Below are 27,363 nucleotides of genomic sequence, written 5' to 3'. Positions count from 1 at the left end.
ACACATTTTTGACTTAGCACCAAGCCCATTTATGACAGTGCTATTCAAGATAAGAACTTTCCTACACCCCTTAACTCTCTTCCTTTCCAGCTTCCAACCACATCTGAAGAACAAGAAGAAAGCTAACATATTCTTGGAGAGAAAGCGAATGAGGAAAAACAGAAGAATCTAATCACAGCCATCTCTTCATATCCCCAGCAGTCCTGGCTGGAGCAATGAGGAGCTGTCTTATCTTTAGATGAACGTTCAAGTGATGAGCATGATATATTTCTTGGTATTCTAATGTTGGAATTTTGGTTATGTCTCATGACTTACAGGGACCATAAAACCCACATTATCTAAGTGACTTTCTGCTTACTTAAGAAAGTAATGGTACTACCAAAATTTTTAAGTGGGCCAGAGAGAAACTAGCTAAAGTGCACAGATATAAAGGGACAGTGGGAGTAAAAAATATAGTTGTTTTTCAATTCTGTCTCAAAAATTATGTATATGTGCATAATAAACAATAGTTGAAAATATATTTAAAAAATCAACAGGTTCAGGAGCATGGGTGGTTAGTTTTTTAGTGTTCACTTGTTTTTTTCTGTCTTCACTTGATACAGTGGCACAAAGGGATTTGATCATTTGAAGGAGAATAAAACAAAACTGCACTCTAAAAAAAAAGTGATGCTTCTAGAGGCAATCAAAATGACTCGTGGTCATTCTCCTTTCTTCTGGGAGGCAGGGCTCATTGAGGGTATTCGACACAATATGGAGAGTACCCAGAGAACTGGTGCTGTCATCAGAAACGGCACTGCTGAGTTTTCCCATTTTTCCAAATCATTAACATAAAACTGAAACCTCATGAACCCACTGGCTGCAGTAAATCTGGAAATTACCACAGCATAACAATATGAATTTATTATGGACATGCTGACACGTGCTAAATATAGTCACCTCCCCCCCACAATGTATTTCTGTTCAAAAGGGTTTATTTGAAGTTGGCCTCAAAATTCATTCTTTTTGTCAGCAGGCAAGAGCTGGACAATCTGGATTTGTGGCACGCTACCCTCTTTGTTGGGGAGTCTAGACAGAAACAACGAAGACAGGGACTTTTCTCTTTCCTTTTTGCCCACACAATGAGAGCTTTTGAAAACAAAATATTTGGCAAAATCGCCTTTTAATCACTTCTTTTCTTTCTGTCTATAAGGCCAAGCTATAAATAAATCATGAAAGTTCACATTTGATCGTCACTTCTGTAAGAAAAAATAGGAGCCCTGTATCAGGGCCATGAAAGACCGCATTCATGGGGTATGACCCTTCCCTGCCGTGTCAAGGCCGAGATACCAGTCTGCACACGCAGCTCACCACTTCCCTGGAGCAGCGCTGGCAGCCACCAGGCCTGTGTAGGCCCAGGGAACTCCCAGTTCTCACGTCTTCCAGACTGGCTTGGGAGCCACCGGAGGGCTGTAGGCTACACTGGGGGAGGTACCCAGGGAAGTCAAGTTCAAGAAAGGAAGGTGCTCATCAGCACCCATGGAGAAGAAGGGGATTCCGAGAGTGGCAGACAGAAGTTTCGGCAATTTGGGGAGCAGGGGATTTGATACTTTCCCTCCTACCCAGGAGAAGAGGAACAATGACCTTAAGACTTTGGGAAGGCTGGCAGGTAGTCTAGACTTAGGCACCAAAGTGCAGTGCAAGTTTGGCAGCGTCGAGTCATGGTCTGCAGGGAAGAACAACCACAACCTGGCCTGGTGGGAGCTAAACTGTGACTCCCACAAGGCAGGAACCATGTCACTAAGTCTCACGCTTAGCATGGTCCTAGCACATAAGGGCATAGTTGCGTGGTGAATGTTGGCTGAGCTGCTGAATGAAAGGGTGGTGACATTCATGACAGAGGTAATGGAAGATCACCTAAAATAGCATACATGCGCTCCAAGGGAGTGCTGGAGATGACCTACTAAGATTTCAGAAGAAAATACTGGGAGCGCTACTTATATGACTTTTAGTCTGAGGAAATTAATTCAGCTTTAATATACAGATTGTCACCAGTTCTAAAGGTTGGTCCACACATCAGCCATGAATACGATGTGTGAGGTCTCCTAAAGGGAGGGTGAGAGTTCTGCTACACCACCTCAGAGGCCAGCAGGGCGCTCCATGCTGTGTCCCCAGCTTCCAGGGGTTTGCTACGTGTGTCATTTACGTGTTCCAGGTTGGGAGTTTATGTGCAAGTGTGAGTGTGCACTTGCTAAGTCATGTCTGACTCTTTGTGACCCCATGGACTGAATAGCCAGCCAGGCTCCTCCATCCATGGGATTTCCCAGGCAAGACTACGGGAGTGGGCTGCCATTTCCTCCTCCAAGGGTCTTCTTGACCCAGGGATTGAACCTGTGTCTCCCACGTCTCCTGCTTGGCAGGTGGATTCTTTACCACTGAGTCACCTGGAAAGCTAATAAGTCAGATAGAAAAAGATAAATACTGTATGACATCACTTATATGTGGAATCTAAAAAAATAATACAAATGAATTCATATGTAAAACAGTAGAGGACAAACCAGTGTTTATCAATCGGGACAAGGATGGAAGGATGGGTAAGATGGGAGTAGGAGATTGAGAGAAATAAATTATGTATAAAATAGATAAGCAATAAGCATATACTGTACTATTGTATAGCACAGGGAATCATAGTCTTTATCTTGTAATAACTTCATGGAGTATAATCGGTAAAAATACTGAATCACTATGCTGTATACTTGAAATTAACATAATATCATAAATCAACTATACTTTAATTAAAAAAAGAAAAAGAATACTGTTTGATATATAGAGGGGCACATACAAAATCATTTAGAAATCATCAATAATCATTTAAAAAATCATTAAAAACTCATCTGGCCATAGACAGTGTACCTTCAACTATTGCCTAATGTTAGTATGATGCTATTATGATGAAATAGTATCTTATTTCAGCTCTATTTCAGTTGTTTTATGTGTAAATAATCTACAAGCACAGTAGAATATGTATACGCTTTTTCATAAATAAGCTTCCATGTATTTAGGATGTAAGTTCAATTTCTTTTTAAACTGATGGAGTTTATGAGCCAAAAAGCAAGGTGTCCATTGGCCCAGCAGTCAACTCCCATGGTTGTTGCTAGGTGACCAGTTCAGCCAAGATACTGCAGGTGCTACTTTGTGCTGTGCATTGTACTAGTCACTTTATGTACGACTCTTTAAATTCTCAAAATGACTATGACACAGATATCATCATCTATCTTCACTTTATGGGCCAAGAAGTGAACGGAGAGAGTATGAGGAATTTGCCCAAGGTAAGAAAGCGAATATGCAGTAAAGCTAGAATTCAGACCCACCTCTGACTCCAGGCTTTTGCTTAGCCCTACACTCAGGCGTAACCCTCCTGTCCTCCTTGCGATGCAAAAACCTCGTGCCTGAGTCCCCTGGTGGTGGTGGTTTAATAAGTCGTGTTCAACTCTTGTGACTCCGTGGATTGTAGCCTGCCAGGCTCCTCTGTCCGTGGGATTTCCCAAGAATACTGGAGTGGGTTGCCATTTCCCTCTTCAAGGCAGCCACCAGGGAAGCCCTGAGTCCCCTGGGCTTGAGTTCAAATCCCACTTCTGCTGCTGATTAGCCATGTGATCGATGTGTGTGCGTTTGTGAGACACACCAATACAGAACACTGTACCTTTTTTCAAAGGTGCTGACACATAGCTCTGAAATACATGAATATGCCTTCTTGAGGAACTCTGACTCATTTGACTGGAACAACAAGTTCACATGCTAATGTGTGGGCTGAGGCACATGACCCCTCCGAAGAAAAACAAAGTATAGCAATGTGATTCTCCTCCAGCAAGTGTTAAGAAATGGCTCGTTGTTCTCCTATTTATTTTGTTTTTCGTTTTGACACACTCATCTTTTGACCTGCACCTGGTATTCTGTGTAACCTCCGTGACAACAACAATTGAGAGGCAAGAAAGGATGAGAGAAAGGAAAGTGAGTCTTCATCACGAATCATGACATAAAGACTCACGCCTCATTTATAATTTTAAATACATGGCATCAATCTACCTAACCTGTATGTGAAATTATATTGTTAATTTATCTGCATCCTTGCTTCCTGTCTATTTCTTCCTTGGCTTTCACATCTACTCCTTCCTTGTGAACCTAAGCTCTATGAAATCAGGTCCTTGGCTTTCTTATTCATTGATGTATCCTTAGCTTTTAGGAGGATGTTAGCTGAAGGTTATTTGAAAGTATACACTAATTAAGTGTCTGTTCTGGTGAGGCACTGTGTATCTATATCTTGCCTCATTTGATGCTCACAAACATTCTGTAATGAAGGACTTATTATCTAAATTTATAATGAGCAAACAGAGGCTCAGAGCGGTTAAGTGACTTTCCTAAGCTAGTAGATGGATTAGCTAGGATTTGAAACTTGCTTTAACTCATGAATAAGACCAGGCCTATTCCTTGACAAGCTCACAAGTTAATAGATCTCCAGCATTAGTTCAAGACAATTTATCTTGCTCTGATGACTTTAAGGCCCTGTTAAACCCTAAAAGCTTGCTTTCTCCACCATCAAAGACAAATTCAATTATAGTTATGATATTGTGCTCACAAAGGCAGGAAGATTCGTTGATGTATGGAAAGACTGTTCATATTAATTTTTGAAGCAAACAAAATTATTGCCAGCTGTATGACCCTGAGTAAGGCTCTAGCCTTCCCTGGGACTCACTTTCCTTATCAGCAAAATAAAGGGATTGGATTAGATTATTTCTAAAATCTTTGCCAGCTTTGCAATCTGTTGGTTCCATGTACATGTCTTTTTTTGATTAACTTTCAGTTGACAAATGAACCGGTTACTCTCAATGGTACATTTTATTTTATTTATTTATTTTATTTAACTAGGTTCACTCTAAGAGGGAATATACCTACCATGTTTCCTCAGCAAGGTACAGCCTATTCCAACTCAGTCATACAATCATGGCAGAGGAGAGAGGTCCCATAATAGGTAAGGATACCTACCACTGTGATATTTTGAGATGCAGTCCTAATACAGGGCCTGGTTGCAAAGGGTTTGGGCCCTAAAATGAATAATTGAGCAACTATTCATCCTACTTACATTGGTTTGACTTGGCTCTTCTGAGTTTTCTCAAAGGCAAAATATCAAGCTTCTTGCTAAAAGCATCAGATTATAGACTTCAAAACTGCAAGTTATCACCCATTTAATAATCTGTTATTGACTGAAAAAGAAATGGTCCTGCTGATATTTCTGGCTGAGTACTGCAGTGAGCTATGACAGAAATACTACTATTAATAATAACTCAACAACAAAAATAATAACAGCAGCTAATGGCCCAATACTCTATTAAACGCTTTGTTGTTGCTGTTGTTGAGTCACTAAGTTGTGTATGATTCTTTGCGACCTCACTGACTGTATTGCCAGGCTCCTATGGAATTTTCCAGGCAAGAATACTGGAGCCAGTTGCCATTTTCTACTCTCTCTAAGGGATCTTCATGACCCAAGGACTGAACTCATGTCTCTTGTGTCTCCCGCATTGCAGGTGGATTCTTTACCATTGCGCCACTTGGGAAACCCCATTAAACACTTTACCTACTTCACATCCCCAACTGAAAGATGAGGAGACAAACAGTTTTGGAATTCTATTCTTAACCATTCACTGTGGAACAAAGGCTTTGGTGATAAAAGAGACCATAATTCAAACCCTGCTGCTGCTGCTGCGTCACTTCAGTCATGTCTGACTCTGTGTGACCCCATAGACGGCAGCCCACCAGGCTCCGCCATCCCTGGGGTTCTCCAGGCAAGAACACTGGAGTGGGTTGCCATTTCCATCTCCAATGCATGAAAGTGAAAAGTGAAAGTGAAGTCGCTCAGTCGTGTCCAACTCTTAGCGACCCCGTTGTTGTTATTATTACTACTACTATTTACCCATCAACTGAAACAAACCTTATTTTCCCAGAAGCTTTATTAAAAGTAAGAGTTAACATGCATTACTAATACTTGGATATATGTTTCAGGTTGGTGGGGTGGGTGGATTAGGGAAGGTGGTGGATGTTAACAATCTCATGGCTCCTTATCATCATTTCTGGATGATTGCTTCTCCATCTGCAAGCAAAAACCTCTACTCTGAGTTTTATGCCATCTAACGATAGAGATATAATCATATTTAGTTCCTCTGCATCTCTGTGCTGTCATCATTAGCCTCTTGTTGACGTCAAATGAGCCTAAGGCTTAGATATCATCTCCCTATCCATCTAGGGGTTTGTCATCATCATGTAAGACTTCAGTGTCTGTTTACAAGACCCATCCAATGCTTGAGACTTATGGTTTTGAAGTGTTTTCAATATTATAATTGCCACTTTCTGACTTCAGTTGCCCATTAATTTAATCTTGTTTGCCACATCATTCCTATCATATGTCTTCCTCCACCTGACAGTTATTGCCAGAATCTCAGTCCCTTTTTTCAGTCTATATACCTTTTCTGACTTATTTCTTCCATATATAGGGGTGAGTCCCTGTCCATTAAATCAAACGCTGATCAATAAGAGTCACCACTGATTCTCTTTTATTTGTCAAATTCAATTGATACATCTAATCCACAGACATTCCTTAGCAGGAATATGCTTCATTTATGACTGTAGGAGAAAAACAAAGTTTAGGAAGGAGTGGGCTGAGGGGAGATTGCAACTTGAGAAAATACAGGATCCTGAAAGTTCTCACGGTCCAAATACCTTGGAAATTTACACTTCCTGTTTCAAAGCTAATTTTGTATTGTGAAGATTTTTTTGGTTAACAGATCAGGTACCATAATTGATAGCAGAAAATAAAAATGTAATGGCATTAACATTTTTTAATGTTCCAAATCTGATATATTTTATTATACTCCGTTGTAAAATCAAAAATCCCCCCATTGCACAGAGGCTAATATCCTATAAGATCATGAAAAAGTGGTGTAGAACATGCAAGACATGATGACTGAGCTCCAAGGGATGTTGGGTAGTCACTAGTCAATTTCTCTGTGTTTAGGCTGGTAAATAACCACATTTTCTAAGACGCAGGTATTTTTCCATCTATTTTGTCCTCCACACTCCTTAAAGCTCCATGTTTTAGATTTCCAACTCTCCTAGATCAGAGTCACATTAGAAGTGGGGCATGCACATCCTGGTCTAGCCTTTGGGTTGGCCTTAGACTGCTTTATGATACAGATGTGCTTCCGGCTATGCCAGAATGCATTTCAAACCTACATTAGTAGGACAAAGACAAGCAGGGAGGATGTGTCTGAAACCAGGAGTAGAGGAGGCTGAAGATGTCGGCAAAGCTCCAAAAGCATGAGAAAGCCTGGAGGGAAACCGGGAAGGAAGGAGAGAGCAGAGGTACACAGGGTAAAGAAAGCACGGCAGGCAGGTCCAGGATAACTCATATGTGTCCTTTTAAGTTGGTTTATAAGCTTCTCTTGTGTCCCAAAGCCCCCTGTATCTTAGCACTTGGCATGCAGTAGGATAAATATCTTTTTACTTATGTTTCTTACACTAGACAGTGAGAGCTCAGAGGAGAGAGGCCATTAATTTTACCAGTATCCTCAACAATAGATATAATGTGACTTTTCAATAAGTAATGTTGAGAGAGTAAAAGAACGAATGAGTAGACAGATCAATGAATGAATGAATTAGAGATGGGATATCTGTATAAATCAACTATGGGATCTCCCTCAATTGTACTTTTTGGTATTTCCTGTCAGGTCAACCTATTCTTCACTTTCAGATATCACACCATTAAGATCATGGGTTCTGGACTGACTAGATCAGAGCCTTGGCTCTTTTAAATGAATGGCTTAGGCGATTTAATAACCTCTTTATGCCTCAGTTTACTCATCTGTAAAACAGAAACAATAGAAATAATTACTCATAGAGTTAGTAAGACAAGAGAAAATATATGCAAACCATCTAATTTAGTGCCTGGCACAAGTGAGAGCTAAAAAATTTGTTATTTTTATAAAAATCTCCACTATCTCCATCCCAACACTATACAGGATCTTATATTGTTTTCTTGAGCACTACTATTTAAAGACAGCACTTCCTAATCTTCTGCTACATGTGACATGCTGCCTCGGCAGGGGATTGATAAAAAGCATGGAATGAAGGCATTGCTCAACCCTGAACCAGCTGATGCCTCTGGTTAATGCAGGGAAGGAAGAAGTACAATAAGCAGAATGGGGCCTGTAGGCAATAAAAGTTGTAGGAGTTTGTAGGTTTAGAAATACGGAGTTTACTTTTGGGTTGGACTTCCAGGCCTTTTACATAAAACAAAGAAAATAACAACTATGTCAGCTGTGTTTATGAACATGAGCTTGCGCTGGCTTTCTCAAAACATAGGGAATTCAGTCTACTTCCCTCTGTTTACTAAGTTATTGACAAACACATGATGTACTGGAAAGAAGACTGACCTGGAAATCAGGAGGCTCTGGTCCTGTATGAATCTCAGTCTGGGCTCTGTAATTTTGAATGAATTGCTTCCTTTCTTTGGATACTAGTTTCCTCATCTCCAAAACGAGAAGTCTGAGTCAGATAATGTTTTACTGTTCAACAAATAGTTATTGAGGACCTACTGTGTGCCAGACATTGTACTAGGCACTGTGGATACATAAGTGAATCAGATGGCTCTGATCCTTGACCTCATGGAGTTCAGAGTCTATTAGAAAAACACAGGAGCTATGTGAGAGCGCCAGATGAAGACAAAACTAGTTTGGGGGCTTAGCGAACTATCTGAAGGTTCACTAGGACATGGGCAAACAGTTAAAGAAAACTGATGAAGAGGGTCCCAGGCTGAAGAAAAGGCATATTTTCAGGTCCCAAGTCAAGATTATATGGTGCATTCAAAGAACTAAAAGAAGTCCAAGGTGGTTTGAGTAGACAGAATGCAGGCAAAGAGTGAAAACAGACAAAGCTACAAATGAAGGCAGGAATAGGTTCTGGGGTGGCCTCTTAACATCATGTTAAAGGTTTCCGACATTATGCCAAAGTCAAGGGGAAGACACTGAAGGTTTTTAAGCTAAAGCATCCTATTCAAGTTTGTAAAAGATCACTTTGGCAGATGTGTAGAGAATGGATTAGAGTGGTAAAAGTGGTGGTAGGGAACCCATTCAAGAGGCTCTTGGAGAAGTCCGTGTGAGAGCTGATGGTGGCTTGGACTAGGGTGGGACTGTGGAATTAAAGCAAAGTGGAGAATTAAAGAGACACAACGAGTAGTTTAGAAAGAGACCAGGAGAGACCACAGTGGAGGAAGAAGAGGGTGGGCTACGAATGTCCTTGAGGTCCTGGCAGAAGTGATTAAGTAGATGTGGTACCATTACCAATACTGCCATGTCCTAAGCTAGCGCCAGTTTTGCAGGCAGAGGTGGAGATGCTGAGTTCAGGTTTGAACCTGTTTAAGTTGAGATGCCTGTGAGACCTTTAAGTGCAGATGTACAGCTGCTTGCATATCAATAGAAAATGAATCCTTAGAAGTAGATGAGAGGGAAGATGGCGGAAGAGTAGGACGGGGAGAACACTTTCTCCCCCACAAATTCATCAAAAGAGCATTTAAACGTCGAGTAAATTCCACAAAACAACTTCTGAATGCCGGCAGAGGACATCAGGCACCCAGAAAAGCAACCCAACTCTTCGAAAGGAGGTAGGAAAAAATATTAAAAACAAAAAAAAAGAGACAAAAGAGGGAGGGACGGAGTTCCATCCCGGGAAGGGAATCTTAAAAAGAGAGAAGTTTCCAAACACCAGGAAACCTTCTCACTGCCGAATCCGTGCCGAGCTTTGGAAGCACAGAGGGCAACATAACAGGGAGAAAAAATAAATAAACAATTAAAACTCGCAGATTGCGAGCCCTACGGTAACTCCCCCAGCGGAGAAGCAGCGCAGACGCCTGCATCCGCCATTAGCAAGCTGGGGCTGGGCAGGGAGGCGCGGCGTGGGCTGCATCACTGAGAGTAAGAATCTGGCCTGAATACCCTGAGCGCTATCTGAGTGAAATAATTTGGGCTAGCAAACCAGACTGTGGGATATCTACCACGCGAAAAGCCAGCCCTAACCTAAGACCGCCAGGCCCGCGCATGGAACAAAGGACTGAACAGAGATAGCCGGCTGCAGATCTTCCCCCTCCGGTGACAGGCAGCCAGAGCCGGAAGGGGGCAATCGCAGCCCCAGAGAGACATTATCTATAAAACTGTAAGCAGGCTTCTTTGCTAACTAAAACTTCTTGGGGGTCTGGACGGTCAACATCTGCCTGAGAAGGTGCGCCGGTTTTAACACCCAGATAACCGAGTGGCAGGGAGGCGATAAGTCGCAGCATTGGCGCTCGCCAAACACCTCATCACCTGAGCTGCTCGGACCTGGGAAGAGCACAAAACGCAGGCCCAACTGAGTCTGCGCCTCTGAGGACTACCCGAGTGCCTGAACCTGAGCGGCTTGGACCTGGGAGGTGCATGCAGCCCAGGGCCAGCCTCAGATTGTTCCCGGCGGAACAACCTAGAGTCCGAGCAGTGTGGACAGGGAGGCTACACGCACCGTGAGCAGGGGCAGACCCAGGGTGGCTGAGGCACTGCGAGCCCACGCCAGTGTTATTTGTTTGCAGCATCCCTCCCTCCCTCCCTCCCTCCCCACAGCGCGACTGAACAAGTAAGCCTAAAAAAAAAAAGAAAAAAAGAAAAAAAAAGTGTCCTCCACCGTGCCCTTTGTGTCAGGGCGGAAACCAGATACTGAAGAGACTAGCAAACAGAAGAAGATATAACAGAGGGAAACGCCTTGGAAGCTACAGGCAATAGATCAAAACCCTGTGGTTACTACGGACTACATAGGAAGGGGCCTATAGATCTTGAGAAATATAAATCTGACCAAGGAACTAGCCAAAAATGAACTGAACCCACAACACCCACAAAAAAAAAAACAAAAAAGTCCTAGATATATTTTTATTATTTTTACAATCATTCTTTCCTTTTTTTTTTTAATTAAAAAAAATTTTTTTTAAGTCCTCTATTGTTTCTTTAAATTTCACTTTTATAACCTATTACTTTGCAAAAAAAAAAAAAAAAAAAAGACCCTATTTTTTTCTTCTTCAGCAAACTTCATATATATATATTTTATAATTTTTTGACCTTGTTTTTTGTTTATTTTTGTTTTTTTCTTCTTTTCTTTAACATTGTATTTTTGAAATTCCAAACTCTACTCTAGATTTTTAATTTTCACTTTTTGGTATATTTTATCAATTTTGTACCTATAGTTTTTTTTTTTTTATATAATTTCTGACTTTTTTTTTTTTTTTTCCTTCTCTGTTTCTTTCTCTTCTTCTTTTATATAACATTGTATATCTGAAATTCCAAACTTTACTCTAGATTTTTAATTTATGCTTTTTGGTATTTGATATCAATTTTGTACCTGTATTTTCTTTATAATTTTTGTGACATTGTTCATATTTGTTTGTTTGTTTTCTCTCTTTATTTTTCTTCTTCTTCTTCTTCTTTTTTTTTTTTTAACATTGTATTTTTGAAATTCCAAACTCTACTCTAGATTTTTAATTTTTGCTTTCTGGTATTAGTTATCAATTTTGTACCTGTATTTTCTTTATAATTTTTGCGACCTTGTTTGTTTTTGTTTGTTCGTTTTTTCTCTCTTTCTTTTCCTTCTTCTTTTCTTTAACATCGTATTTTTGAAATTCCAAACTCTACTCTAGATTTTTAATTTTTGCTTTCTGGTATTAGTTATCAATTTTGTACCTGTACTTTCTTTATAATTTTCGTGACCTTGTTTGTTTTTGTTTGTTCGTTTTTTCTCTCTTTCTTTTCCTTCTTCTTTTCTTTAACATCATATTTTTGAAATTCCAAACTCTACTCTAGATTTTTAATTTTTGCTTTTATGTATTTGTTACCAATTTTGTACCTTTAAGGACCCAATCTTCAGGACCCATTTTTCACTAGGGAGTGAGATTACTGGCTTGACTGCTCTCTCTCCCTTTGGACTCTCCTTTTTCTCCACCAGGTCGCCTGTGTCTCCTCCCTAACCCCTCTCTACTCTACCCAACTCTGTGAAATTCTGTGTGTTCCAGACGGTGGAGAACACTTAGGGAACTGATTACTGGCTGGATCTGTCTCCCTCCTTTTCATTCCCCCCTTTTATCCTTCTGGCCACCTCTGTTACCTTCCTCCTTCTTCTCTTCTCTGTATAACCCCATGAACATCTCTGAGTGGTCCAGTTGTGGAGTGCACATAAGGAAGTGACTACTGGCTAGCCCACTCTCTCCACTATTGATTCACCTCATCTCATTTGGGTCACCTCTAACTCCCTCCTCCCTCTTCTCTTCTCCATGTAACCCTGTGAACCTCTCTGAGTGACCCTCACTGTAGAGAAACTTTTCATCTTTAATGTAGATGTTTTATCAATGGTGCTGTATAGAAGGAGAAGTTTTGAAACTACTGTAAAAATAAGACCAATAACCGGAAGCAGGAGACTTAAGTCCAAACCCTGACTCCAGGGAACTCCTGACTCCAAGGAACATTAATTGACGGGAGCTCATCAAACGCATCCATACCGACACTGAAACCAAGCACCACACAAGGGCCAATAAATTCCAGGGCAAGACATACCAAATTCTCTAGCAACAAAGGAACACAGCCCTGAGCTTCAAGATACAGGCTGCCCAAAGTCACCCCAAAACTATAGACATCTCATAAATCATTACTGGACATTTCATTGCACTCCAGAGAGAAGAAATACAGCTCCACCCACCAGAACACCGACACAAGCTTCCCTAACCAGGAAACCTTGACAAGCCACCTGTACAAACCCACACACAGTGAGGAAACGCCACAATAAAGAGAACTCCACAAACTGCCAGAATACAGAAAGGACACCCCAAACTCAGCAATTTAAACAAGATGAAGAGACAGAGGAATACTCAGCAGATAAAGGAACAGGATAAATGCCCACCAAACCAAACAAAAGAGGAAGAGATAGGGAATCTACCTGATAAAGAATTCCGAATAATGATAGTGAAATTGATCCAAAATCTTGAAACTAAAATGGAATCACAGATAAATAGCCTGGAGACAAGGATTGAGAAGATGCAAGAAAGGTTTAACAAGGACCTAGAAGAAATAAAAAAGAGTCAATATATAATGAATAATGCAATAAGTGAAATTAAAAACACTCTGGAGGCAACAAATAGTAGAATAACAGAGGCAGAACACAGGATTAGTGAATTAGAAGATAGAATGGTAGAAATAAATGAATCAGAGAGGATAAAAGAAAAACGAATCAAAAGAAATGAGGACAATCTCAGAGACCTCCAGGACAATATTAAACGCTACAACATTCGAATCATAGGGGTTCCAGAAGAAGAAGACAAAAAGAAAGACCATGAGAAAATACTTGAGGAGATAATAGTGGAAAACTTCCCTAAAATGGGGAAGGAAATAATCACCCAAGTCCAAGAAACCCAGAGAGTCCCAAACAGGATAAACCCAAGGAGAAACACCCCAAGACACATATTAATCAAATTAACAAAGATCAAACACAAAGAACAAATATTAAAAGCAGCAAGGGAAAAACAACAAATAACACACAAGGGAATTCCCATACGGATAACAGCTGATCTTTCAATAGAAACTCTTCAAGCCAGGAGGGAATGGCAAGACATACTTAAAATGATGAAAGAAAATAACCTACAGCCCAGATTATTGTACCCAGCAAGGATCTCATTCAAGTATGAAGGAGAAATCAAAAGCTTTTCAGACAAGCAAAAGCTGAGAGAATTCTGCACCACCAAACCAGCTCTCCAACAAATACTAAAGGATATTCTCTAGACAGGAAACACAAAAACGGTGTATAAACTCGAACCCAAAACAATAAAGTAAATGGCAACGGGATCATACTTATCAGTAATTACCTTAAACGTAAATGGGTTGAATGCCCCAACCAAAAGACAAAGACTGGCTGAATAGATACAAAAACAAGACCCCTACATATGTTGTCTACAAGAGACCCACCTCAAAACAGGGGACACATACAGACTGAAAGTGAAGGGCTGGAAAAAGATTTTCCATGCAAATAGGGACCAAAAGAAAGCAGGAGTAGCAATACTTATATCAGATAAAATAGACTTTAAAACAAAGGCTGTGAAAAGAGACAAAGAAGGTCACTACATAATGATCAAAGGATCAATCCAAGAAGAAGATATAACAATTATAAATATATATGCACCCAACACGGGAGCACCACAGTATGTAAGACAAATGCTAACAAGTATGAAAGGAGAAATTAATAATAACACAATAATAGTGGGAGACTTTAATACCCCACTTACACCTATGGATAGATCAACTAAACAGAAAATTAACAAGGAAACACAAACTTTAAACGATACAATAGACCAGTTAGACCTAATTGATATCTATAGGACATTTCATCCCAAAACAATGAATTTCACCTTTTTCTCAAGCGCACATGGAACCTTCTCCAGGATAGATCACATCCTGGGCCATAAAGCTAGCCTTGGTAAATTCAAAAAAATAGAAATCATTCCAAGCATTTTTTATGACCACAATGCAGTAAGATTAGATCTCAATTACAGGAGAAAAACTATTAAAAATTCCAACATATGGAGGCTGAACAACACACTACTGAATAACCAACAAATCACAGAAGAAATCAAAAAAGAAATCAAAATTTGCATAGAAACGAATGAAAATGAAAACACAACAACCCCAAACCTGTGGGACACGGTAAAAGCAGTCCTAAGGGGAAAGTTCATAGCAATACAGGCACACCTCAAGAAAAAGAAAAAAGTCAAATAAATAACCTAACTCTACACCTAAAGCAACTAGAAAAGGAAGAAATGAAGAACCCCAGGGTTAGTAGAAGGAAAGAAATCTTAAAAATTAGGGCAGAAATAAATGTAAAAGAAACAAAAGAGACCATAGCAAAAATCAACAAAACCAAAAGCTGGTTCTTTGAAAGGATAAATAAAATTGACAAACCATTAGCCAGACTCATCAAGAAACAAAGGGAGAAAAATCAAATCAACAAAATTAGAAACGAAAATGGAGATATCACAACAGACAACACAGAAATACAAAGGATCATAAGAGACTACTATCAACAATTATATGCCAATAAAATGGACAACGTGGAAGAAATGGACAAATTCTTAGAAAAGTACAACTTTCCAAAATTGGACCAGGAAGAAATAGAAAATCTTAACAGACCCATCACAAGCATGGAAATTGAAACTGTAATCAAAAATCTTCCAGCAAACAAAAGCCCAGGTCCAGACGGCTTCACAGCTGAATTCTACCAAAAATTTAGAGAAGAGCTCACACCTATCCTGCTCAAACTCTTCCAGAAAATTGCAGAGGAAGGTAAACTTCCAAACTCATTCTATGAGGCCACCATCACCCTAATACCAAAACCTGACAAAGATGCCACAAAAAAAGAAAACTACAGGCCAATATCACTGATGAACATAGATGCAAAAATCCTTAACAAAATTCTAGCAATCAGAATCCAGCAACACATTAAAAAGATCATACACCATGATCAAGTGGGCTTTATCCCAGGGATGCAAGGATTCTTCAATATCCGCAAATCAATCAATGTAATACACCACATTAACAAATTGAAAAATAAAAACCATATGATTATCCCAATAGATGCAGAGAAAGCCTTTGACAAAATTCAACATCCATTTATGATAAAAACTCTCCAGAAAGCAGGAATAGAAGGAACATACCTCAACATAATAAAAGCTATATATGACAAACCCACAGCAAACATTATCCTCAATGGTGAAAAATTGAAAGCATTTCCTCTAAAGTCAGGAACAAGACAAGGGTGCCCACTTTCACCATTACTATTCAACATAGTTTTGGAAGTTTTGGCCACAGCAATCAGAGCAGAAAAAGAAATAAAAGGAATCCAAATTGGAAAAGAAGAAGTAAAACTCTCACTATTTGCAGATGACATGATCCTCTACATAGAAAACCCTAAAGATTCCACCAGAAAATTACTAGAAATAATCAATGACTATAGTAAAGTTGCAGGATATAAAATCAACACACAGAAATCCTTTGCATTCCTATACACTAATAATGAGAAAACTGAAAGAGAAATTAAGGAAACAATTCCATTCAGCATTGCAACGGAAAGAATAAAATACTTAGGAATATATCTACCTAAAGAAACTAAAGACCTATATATAGAAAACTATAAAACACTGGTGAAAGAAATCAAAGAGGACACTACTAGATGGAGAAATATACCATGTTCATGGATTGGAAGAATCAATATAGTGAAAATGAGTATACTACCCAAAGCAATTTATAGATTCAATGCAATCCCTATCAAGCTACCAACAGTATTCTTCACAGAGCTAGAACAAATAATTTCACAATTTGTATAGAAATACAAAAAACCTCGAATAGCCAAAGCGATCTTGAGAAAGAAGAATGGAACTGGAGGAATCAACCTACCTGACTTCAGGCTCTACTACAAAGCCACAGTTATCAAGACAGTATGGTACTGGCACAAAGACAGAAATATTGATCAATGGAATAAAATAGAAAGCCCAGAGATAAATCCAGGCACATATGGACACCTTATCTTTGACAAAGGAGGCAAGAATATACAATGGATTAAAGACAATCTCTTTAACAAGTGGTGCTGGGAAATCTGGTCAACCACTTGTAAAAGAATGAAACTGGACCACTTTCTAACACCATACACAAAAATAAACTCAAAATGGATTAAAGATCTAAACGTAAGACCAGAAACTATAAAACTCCTAGAGGAGAACATAGGCAAAACACTCTCTGACATACATCACAGCAGGATCCTCTATGACCCACCTCCCAGAATATTGGAAATAAAAGCAAAAATAAACAAATGGGACCTAATTAACCTTAAAAGCTTCTGCACATCAAAGGAAACTATTAGCAAGGTGAAAAGACAGCCTTCAGAATGGGAGAAAATAATAGCAAATGAAGCAACCGACAAACAACTAATCTCAAAAATATACAAGCAACTCCTACAGCTCAACTCCAGAAAAATAAATGACCCAATCAAAAAATGGGCCAAAGAACTAAATAGACATTTCTCCAAAGAAGACATACAGATGGCTAACAAACACATGAAAAGATGCTCAACATCACTCATTATCAGAGAAATGCAAATCAAAACCACTATGAGGTACCATTTCACACCAGTCAGAATGGCTGCAATCCAAAAGTCTACAAATAATAAATGCTGGAGAGGGTGTGGAGAAAAGGGAACCCTCTTACACTGTTGGTGGGAATGCAACCTAGTACAGCCACTATGGAGAACAGTGTGGAGATTCCTTAAAAAACTGGAAATAGAACTGCCTTATGATCCAGCAATCCCACTGCTGGGCATACACACTGAGGAAACCAGAAGGGAAAGAGACACGTGTACCCCAATGTTCATCGCAGCACTGTTTATAATAGCCAGGACATGGAAGCAACCTAGATGTCCATCAGCAGATGAATGGATAAGAAAGCTGTGGTACATATACACAATGGAGTATTACTCAGCCATTAAAAAGAATACATTTGAATCAGTTCTAATGAGGTGGATGAAACTGGAGCCTATTATACAGAGTGAAGTAAGCCAGAAGGAAAAACATAAATACAGTATACTAACGCATATATATGGAATTTAGAAAGATGGTAACAATAACTCTGTATACGAGACAGCAAAAGAGACACTGATGTATAGAACAGTCTTATGGACTCTGTGGGAGAGGGAGGGGGTGGGAAGATTTGGGAGAATGGCATTGAAACATGTAAAATATCATGTAGGAAACGAGTTGCCAGTCCAGGTTCGATGCACGATGCTGGATGCTTGGGGCTGGTGCACTGGGACGACCCAGAGGGTTGGTATGAGGAGGGAAGAGGGAGGAGGGTTCGGGATGGGGAACACATGTATACCTGCGGCGGATTCATTTTGATATTTGGCAAAACTAATACAATTATGTAAAGATTAAAAATAAAATAAAATTAGAAAAAAAAAAAAAAAAAAAAGAAGTAGATGAGAAGGACAAAATCTTATAGAAGACCAACACAGAATTCTAGGTAGAGGAGAGACAGGAGCTGACAAGGAATCTGGAAAGCAGCGTTATGAGCATCTCAGTAGGAGGAAAATCAAGAAAGTATGCTGTCAATGGGAAAGTGTTTCCAAATGAACTTATCTATGAAACAGGAACAGACTCATAGCCAGAGAGAACAGACTTGTGTTTGCCAAGGGGAGGGAGAGTCAGTGGGGGGGAATGGACTGGGAATTTGCGGGTAACAAGGTCCTACTGTAGGCACAGAGAACTATATTCAGTATCCTGTGATAAACCATAATGGAAAAGAATACAAAAAGAATGCATATATATATTTATATATGAATAATGGAATTTGCTGTACAGTGGAAATTAACACAATAGTGTAACTCAACTATACTTTAATCAAGTTAAAAAAATAAAAAGAAAAGTGTTTCAATGAAGTGAGTACGCCACATTGCAAACTGCTGCTCAGGGTAAAGCAGGGTAAGGCCCGGACAGTCCTTTGTGGTGTGCAATGACCTAGGTTAGCATTAGTGACCTAAACTAGCATGATTCTGGTAGATTTGTGGAACAGGAAGGCAGATCATCTTTGGTTGAGGAGAGAGGTGGTGTGTAAGAAAATCATGACAGGGCTTCCCTGGTGGCTGAGTGGTAAAGAATTCTCCTGCCAATGCAGGAGACATGGGTTCGATCCCTGATCTGGGAAGATCCCACATGCCACAGAGCAACTGAACCCCTGTGTCAAAACTATTGAGCCTGTGCTCTAGTGCCCACACACCATAACTTCTGAAGCCCACATGCCTAGAGCCCATGCTCAGCAACAAGAGGAGCCACCCCAGGGAGAAACTGGTGCACAGCAGCTAGAGAGTAGCCCCCGCTCACCACAAGCAGAGAAGAGCCCGCATAGCAACGAAGACCCGGAACAACCAAAACTAAATAAATAGATCTATTTAAAATAAAGAAAATCACAATGACAGTGGCCACTTTTTAAAGCATTTTTGACTGTGAGAGGCAGTAACTGGAGGGGCTGATAGGGAGAAGAAGAGACTTTATTTTTAAGATGAGAGTTTGTGGTAGCACTGTCCAATAGAAATAATGTGAATTCTGTAAGTAATTTTAAATTTCCTAGAAGCCATTTAAAAAAGTGAAAAGAAATTGCTGAACTTTATTTTAATGTCTTTTATTTACCCTATTATATCCCAAATATCTTTTCAACAATATAAAAATTATTAATGAAATAGTCTATGTTCTTGTATTCATACTAAATCTTTGAAATCTGGTGTGTCTTCTACACATTTAAGTTTGCACTGGCCACATTTCAAGTGCTCAGTAACTATGTCTGATGAGTGGCTTCAGTGTGGGACAGCACAAGTTTAGAGCAGGTTTAAATGTTGATGAGGAGTTAGTATGGAAGGAGAGGCTAAATACGCCAGAGGAAGAGATCGATGGATTATCAAACGTAGTGGGAGGTGGAGAGCCTCTGATAACAGGTGGGGTGTCTCTTCCACTATACCAAATGTAAAGGAGCAAAAGGCTGCATCTGGATGTAAGCAGTGGCATGCTGATAAATGCTCAACAACTGGTTCTATTAAAAAAAAAAAAAGGCTCTGATTCATAGCACTGGGGTGTAAAGACTTCCACTATGGCTGATTTCATGAGGAAACAATGGAAACAGTGAGAGATTTTATTTTTGGGGGCTCCAAAATCGACTGCAGCCGTGAAATTAAAAGACACTTGCTCCTTGGAAGAAAAGCTATGACCAACCTAGACAGCATATTAAAAAGCAGAGATATTACTTTGCCAACAAAGGTCCATCTAGTCAAAGCTATGGTTTTTCCAGTGGTCATGTAAGGATGTGAGAGTTGGACTATAAAGAAAGCTGAGTGCCGAGAATTGATGCTTTTGAACTGTGGTATTAGAGAAGACTCTTAAGAGTGTCTTGGACTGCAAGGAGATTGAACCGGTCAACCCTAAAGTAAATCAGTCCTGAATATTCATTGGAAGGACTGATGCTGAAGCTGAAGCCCCAATACTTTGGCCACCTGATGTGAAGAACTGACTCATTGGAAAAGACCCTGATGCTGAGAAAGACTGAAGGTAGGAGGAGAAGGGGATGACAGAAGATGAGATGGTTGGATGGTATTACCAACTGTATGGACATGATTTGAGTAAGCTCTGGGAGTTGGTGATGGACAGGGAAGACTGGCGTGCTGCAGTCCATGGGATCACAGAGTCGGACACAACTGAGTGACTGAACTGAACTAAATGTGATGTCTCTGAAAGTGAAGCAGGGCAGAGATGCCCACAGTTGCCTCCTGGGAGCAGGCGAGAGTCAGCTTCAGCACATCACTGGATATGAGAAACACAGGTTTGACAGGAGGTGTCTTTCCAATGGCTTTTATTTTCTTTTTGAGGTAGTTGGGGGTTGAGATAAATAGGAGGTCATATGCCTGAATGTGAGAGGAAAGACAGGGCTGGGAATGGAGAAGATTTGATATCATGTTGCAGAAAATTAGAGACTGATCTGATGTATTAGTCTGGTTTCTGTGAGGAAACAGATGGACATTGGGTAACTGAAGTAAAGCTTAACAAAGGGTTTGTTTTAAAGAAGGTTTAGGAAAAGACTAGCAACAGTGGAGAACCTTTACTGCCTCCAGGCCTGAAGCAGCAAGGGGAGGGAGTGATTCCCATCACCTGGAGAGAAGATGGGACGAGGGAGAGGGCCACATGCCGGAATTGTGGTCTATGGTATAGACACATAGTAGATGGATCAGCTAAACCGTGGCAATTCAGCAAGGAGGGATCTGGGGAAACAAATAGCTCCATCTACCCTCCAGGCTTCCTCTGGTGCCCAGTGGCCAAATCCAACTAGAAACTAGAGGGTGAGGGAGGCTGTCTGAGGATCATTCATACATAAAGTTAGAAGTCAATACAACTTATTGTTGTATGTGTGCATGCGTGAGTGCTAAGTCGCTTCAGTTGTGTCCAACTCTTTGTGACTACAGAATAAGCCTGCCAGGATTTTCTGTCCATGGGATTCTCCAGGCAAGAATACTGGAGTGGGTTGTCATGCCCTCCTCCAGGGGATCTTCCCAACCCAGGGATCAAACCCAGGTCTCCTGCAGCTCCTTCACTGCAGGTGGATTCTTTATCGCTGAGCCACCAGGGAAGCCCCCTATTGCTGTATAGTGTTTCCCTATAGTGTTCAGTTTCAAATCCTGAAAGATGATGCTATGAAAGTGCTGCACTCAATATGCCAGCAAATTTGGAAAACTCAGCAGTGGCCACAGGACTGGAAAAGGTCAGTTTTCATTCCAATCCCAAAGAAAGGTAATGCCAAAGAATGCTCAAACTACCACACAATTGCACTCATCTCACACGCTAGTAAAGTGATGCTCAAAATTCTCCGAGCCAGGCTTCAGCAATACGTGAACCGTGAACTTCCTGATGTTCAAGCTGGTTTTAGAAAATGGAGAGGAACCAGAGATCAAATTGCCAACATCCGCTGGATCATCGAAAAAGCAAGAGAGTTCCGAAAAACACCTATTTCTGCTTTACTGACTATGCCAAAGCCTTTGACTGTGTGGATCACAATAAACTGTGGAAAATTCTGAGAGAGATGGGAATACCAGACCACCTGACTGGCCTCTTGAGAAACCTATATGTAGGTCAGGAAGCAACAGTTAGAACTGGACATGGAACAACAGACTGATTCCAAATAGGAAAAGGAGTACGTCAAGGCTGTATATTGTCACCCTGCTTATTTAACTTCTATGCAGAGTACATCATGAGAAATGCTGGGCTGGAAGAAGCACAAGCTGGAATCAAGATTGCTGGGACAAATATCGATAACCTCAGATATGCAGATGACACCACCCTTATGGCAGAAAGTGAAGAGGAACTCAAAAGCCTCTTGATGAAAATGAAAGTGGAGAGTAAAAAGTTGGCTTAAAGCTCAACATTCAGAAAACGAAGATCATGGCATCTGGCCCCATCACTTCATGGGAAATAGATGGGGAAACAGTGGAAACAGTGTCAGACTTTTTTTTGGGCTCCAAAATCACTGCAGATGGTAACTGCAGCCATGAAATTAAAAGACGCTTACTCCTTGGAAGGAAAGTTATGACCAACCTAGAGAGCATATTCAAAAGCAGAGACATTACTTTGCCAACAAAGGTCTGTCTAGTCAAGGCTATGGTTTTTCCTGTGGTCATGTATGGATGTGAGAGTTGGACTGTGAAGAAAGCTGAGTGCCAAAGAATTGATGCTTTTTAACTGTGGTGTTGGAGAAGACTCTTGAGTCCCTTGGACTGCAAGGAGATCCAACCAGTCCATTCTGAAGGAGATCAGTCCTGGGTATTCTTTGGAAGGAATGATGCTAAAGCTGAAACTCCAGTACTTTGGCCATCTCATGTGAAGAGTTGACTCATTGGAAAAGACTGATGCTGGGAGGGATTGGGGGCAGGAGGAGAAGGGGACGACAGAGGATGAGATGGCTGGATGGCATCACCGACTCAATGGACATGAGTTTGAGTGAACTCCGGGAGTTGGTGATAGACAGGGAGGCCTGGCGTGCTGTGATTCACGGGGTCGTAAAGAGTCAGACACGACTGAGCAATTGAACCGAACTGAACTGATATTGTTCAGTGGCCTTCAGGCAGGCATAAGGTTGAAAGCTGGATTCATCCTCGATTGGGATTTGGTAAAAGAAGAACAAAGGGAAAAAGTGAAAAAATTAAATAGTCATAAATAGATTGGCCAGCTGTAAGGAGAGAAGAGGGGCAAGAAGAACGGAAAGAAAGTCCCACAACAGCCTTTCAAAGTACACGTTAATTCTGTTTTAGACACAAGGAACTAGAAGTAAAGAGTGGCCTGCCTCAGAAGTAAGCTTAGTTAGTGGAGGAGTCAGGAGACAGGTCTGCCAAGTGGGCACACAGTTTCTGCACTGCTGGTCCACCTGCAAGCTAAGGAGAGGTGTGATTGATTTGGGGAGTGGAGGTACACTTTCATGTTCCTTTAAACTCTTCATTGAAACCAATATATTATTGGAATTTTCCTATCCTGTATATATGAACTCACACACACTGAAAAACTAAGATGTCCTTTGGTTTGTCATTACAGATGCTCATTCCCAAGGGACAAGCTAAGAGGCGGGTAAGGCATGTGCAAGGGGGTCTGTGATGAATCAGAAGTGGTGTTATGCTCTCAGGCAGGCTCTTTTCTCCAGTCTGCATCTGCTCTGGTCTCCCCTCTAGGCAGTACCTGACTAGGCTACCTTCTTCCTCACACCCAGTGGGGTGGGCAGAGGGGGCGAGAGAGTGCCATATGATTCCCCTGTGTGTCTGGTACACAACTATAACCCATGCATATTCCCAGGGGCATGGCCTGTGACAAATGATTAGTGATTACAGGGTAAATGGAACCTTTCAAGGGCCGTATTTCTGTGTCAAATATTACATGGTCTGACAACAAGATAAAAGATTAGAAATAAGAATTCTCTCTAATTGGGAGAGGTACACAGAAAGCACTGGAAATAGCTAGATTGGAATTCCTGTGATATGACCTTGGAACTTAATCTCTCTTGGTCCATTTACAAAATCTCCTTCTTTATAAAATTTGGCCAATACCTAAATGGGTAGTTGTAAAGACTAAAGGAGACCAAGGGTGCAAAGCTCCTGCCTCATGCAAGAACTCAGCTAAAGTCCATTCTTCCCACCTTCCTGTCCCTCTCTGGTCCTTCTGTTATTTAACTCTTTCTTTCATTTCCCACAATTATCACTTTCTTCTGATGCTGTATTCCATTGACAGAAGACAGTGGTGGTTTGCCTACAACTTCCCATCAAGATTACTCTAGTTTTGTTTTGGTCACATTGGGGTCTTGGTGACCTCAGGTGACCATTCCGTGGAAACCATGGCATTTTGGGTCATGGCTTTTCCCCCATCTTTGAATAAACACCGAAAGCTTTCTTTACCTTTTCTTCCAACTCTCATTTGCCATCTGGTGCCTGGTTTGGCTGCATCTGTGTTTGCTTAATGATTTGAGGCGAAGACTGAGTTTACATATGGGAAGAAGGAAAGGGCTTTGCTTGATTTCTTCCATATGTTCATTTATTCATATATTATGATTTTTGTAATCTCACCAGCACAGATCCCTTCAGACAATCCTTACCCTGTTCCTTGGAGACTCCCTTCTTTGTGTGTTCAGCTGGAAGTCTCTGTGAGAACATGTTTGCAATGCCCAATACCTTTGGCTTACTTACCCAATACATACAGCTTGGCATGGCTTTTAGACAGGGACAAAACCAATGTTCTTGGAAGTTCTTCTTTTTGATTGGAGGAGGCCTATTTGACTCTGCCAATTCTGTGGAGTCAGGAGACCTGGGGTCTAGTCTCTGCTCTCCATCTCTAACTGGTGTGAACTCAAACAAGTTTTGTAACCATTCTAGTCCTCTGTTTGTCGTGTATCCAAAGGCTCAGGTTGGGTTTGCTCTGACACCTAAGAGCCTCACAGCACCCAATGTTCTCTCTTTTGTTTCTTCCTCTTCCTCTGGTACTGGGTCTGTGACTCTTACAGACGAGTATGTGAAGTCCCAGCGTGTGTTTTCCCTCTTCTTAGCTCCCAGGAAGAGGTATGCATGAGGGGGAATCCAAGAAAGGCATTTCATCTCCTGCATAATGCATGAATGAAAGAGGATGAGCTCTATTTCTCGTTTTGTAAAAAGTCACTGTTATTTCTTTCCCTGCAGTACACTTGGGACTCAGCTTAGTGTGAAGCGGATCTAGGTTTGAAACCCATCTTCACCAGCCTATGGACCTGGGCAATTTTCTTAATATTCCTAAGTCTTAATCTTTCTTCTCTGTAACATGGGAATAATAACCTCATAGGGATTGTGAGTAGAAAGTTAGTTCAGTTCAGTCGCTCAGCTGTGTCCGACTCTTTGCAACCCCATGGACTTCAGCATACCAGGCTTCCCTGTCTATCACCAACTCCCGGAGCTTGCTCAAACTCATGTCCATCAAGTCAGTGATGCCATCCAACCATCTCAGCCTCTGTTGTCCCCTTCTCCTGCTTTCATTATTTCTCAGCATCAGTCTCTTTTGCAATGAGTCAGTTCTTCACATCAGGTGGCCAAAGTACTGGAGCTTCAGCTTCAGCATCAGTCCTTCCAATGAACACCCAGGACTGATCTCCTTTAGCATTGACTGGTTTGATCTCCTTGTAGGCTAAGGAACTCTCAAGAGTCTCTCCAACACCACAGTTCAAAAACATCAATTTTTCGGTGCTCAGCTTTCTTTATGGTCCAGCTCTCACATCCATACATGACTACTGGAAAAACCATCACTTTCACTAGACAGACCTTTGTTGGCAAAGTAATGTCTCTGTTTTTTAATATGCTGCCTAGGTTGGTCATAGCTTTTCTTCCAAGGAGCATGCGTCTTTTAATTTCATGGCTGCAGTCACTGTCCACAGTGATTTTGGAGCCCCCCAAAATAAAGTCTGTCACTGTTTCCATTGTTTCTCCATCTATTTGCCATGAAGTGATGGGACCAGATGCCATGATCTTAGTTTTATGAATGTTGAGTTTTAAGCCAGTTTTGTCAGTCTCCTCTTTTACTTTCATCAAGAGGCTCTTTAGTTCCTCTTTGCTTTCTACCATAAGGGTGTTGTCATCTGCATATCTGAGATTATTGATATTTCTCCTGGCAAACTTGATTCCAGGTTGTGCTCATCCAGCCCGGTGTTTCAGGGGATCTTCCTGGCCCAGGGATCAAACCTATGTCTCCTGCATTGGCATGTGGGTTCTCTTCCACTGAACCATCAGGGAAGTCCCGAGTGTAGCCCAAAAGAAAAAAAAAAAATTCTTTGAACGAATGTTTTGGATGTGGCTAGAGAGATAGGTGAGGTTATGCTTGATAGTTTGGGTGGGAAAGCTTTGCAAGTTTGCTTGCAGAAGTCAAATTAATCTCTGCCTGGTAATCAAGGAATGATCTGCCAGTTTAGAGACAAGGTGAGAAGAAATGATCAAGTCCACAGCCTCCCCTTGGACAGTCTGCTCACGAGTGTGAGGAGGAGTGACATGACATGGCTAGTTCAGACAGCTGTCTCCTCAGATCCTTCCTCTCTCTGTCAGAGAGCCGGCTGAATCAGAGAGAGGAGGGCTCACTCTTCCCCCAGGGACGGTCCACTGCCTCTGATGTACGGCATGCGTGTATGTACGCTATCTTATGTATGTGTGTATGCATCCTATATGTTATGGCTTGGCTGACATTCAAAGATGTGCTGGCATTAGCTGGCTGAAGGACGGGGGAAGCATGCACCCAGCAGAGGAGAGGACCATGTGCAGCAAGCGGAAAAGCGACACCTCTGAGGTAGGAGAAGGCCAGCATGTTCGGAGCAGACAGGGCAAGGGCAAGGGCAGACGACACACAGCCGAGAGGCAGGCAGTGCCCGCACAGCCCTTGCTGGCCGTCTCCCTTCCCTGGGCACAGGGAAGCCAGAGGCGTGCCACTGGGCTGCTCTGCTGTGTTCAACCTGGCAGGGGTCAGGTGCAGGGGTCCAGGGGGAAATCAGGGTGGTGCTACTGGACAAGAGAGATGCATGCAGATATAAGAGGTGCTCGGGTGGCTTTGGTGGTGGAGGTGTTAGGGAGCAAACAGTTGGGGGTATTAGAGAACAAAAGTTGTCAGAAGCAACTCAAGAACTGGTAGATATCTGGGCTTAGGCATCTGCCTGGTTAGTTGGAGGCAGAGTGAGGATTGGGACTGAGGGCTGTCTGCACACAGCCTGCTTCTCTAGATCTGAAAGGGCCACTCAGGGTCACGGAGCAGCAAAGCCTCAGCCCTGCCTCTTCCTGTTCCGAGGACATCGGTTATAAGAAAAGAACATCAGCAGAAATAATGTTGCAAAGGTTCCTCACAGACCTGGCCAAAGCTTACATCAGCCAGTCATGTGGGTTTTAAGCTCCCTTTCTCAGTAAGAAATGGATTTGTCCTTGTAAGTGCTACAAGATCTGGCACCTACTTCTGAGAGTGAAGGCATTTTTTTTTAAAACAGCAGCTCTGGACAACCTGGGAGTTTAAGTGTAACTTTTGGACACTCAGCACAGTATTTGTGGCTGAGACCCTCCCAGAGAGGCATCTCCCGGTTTCCTGAGGGTGTTCAGGAGGAGATGGGAAGACACAAAAATGTGTCAGGACAGAAGACACAAGGCCATGGAAAATGCTAGAGCACTTATGCACAGACA

General features: G+C 41.4%; 1 protein-coding gene and 1 long non-coding RNA gene across 24 annotated transcripts in view; one reads left to right on the top strand and one right to left on the bottom strand.

The window, feature by feature from the left end:
* Nucleotides 1–27,363, bottom strand: part of FGGY (FGGY carbohydrate kinase domain containing) — a 532,748-nt gene that overhangs the window by 26,499 nt on the left and 478,886 nt on the right. The window lies entirely within an intron of this gene.
* Nucleotides 3,932–5,723, top strand: LOC147375458 (uncharacterized). Its single transcript, XR_015160128.1, has 3 exons — nucleotides 3,932–4,069; nucleotides 4,903–5,005; nucleotides 5,559–5,723. It is a non-coding gene; the product is annotated as an uncharacterized LOC147375458 (long non-coding RNA).

This window comes from Bos grunniens, chromosome 3 (genome assembly GCF_055505025.1).
Source record: "Bos grunniens cultivar Pamir isolate PY7600 chromosome 3, Bosgru_T2T1.0, whole genome shotgun sequence".
NCBI lineage: Eukaryota > Metazoa > Chordata > Mammalia > Artiodactyla > Bovidae > Bos > Bos grunniens.
The sequence above is the reverse complement of the archived record's forward strand: the minus strand, read 5'-3'. Positions and strand labels throughout refer to the sequence as shown.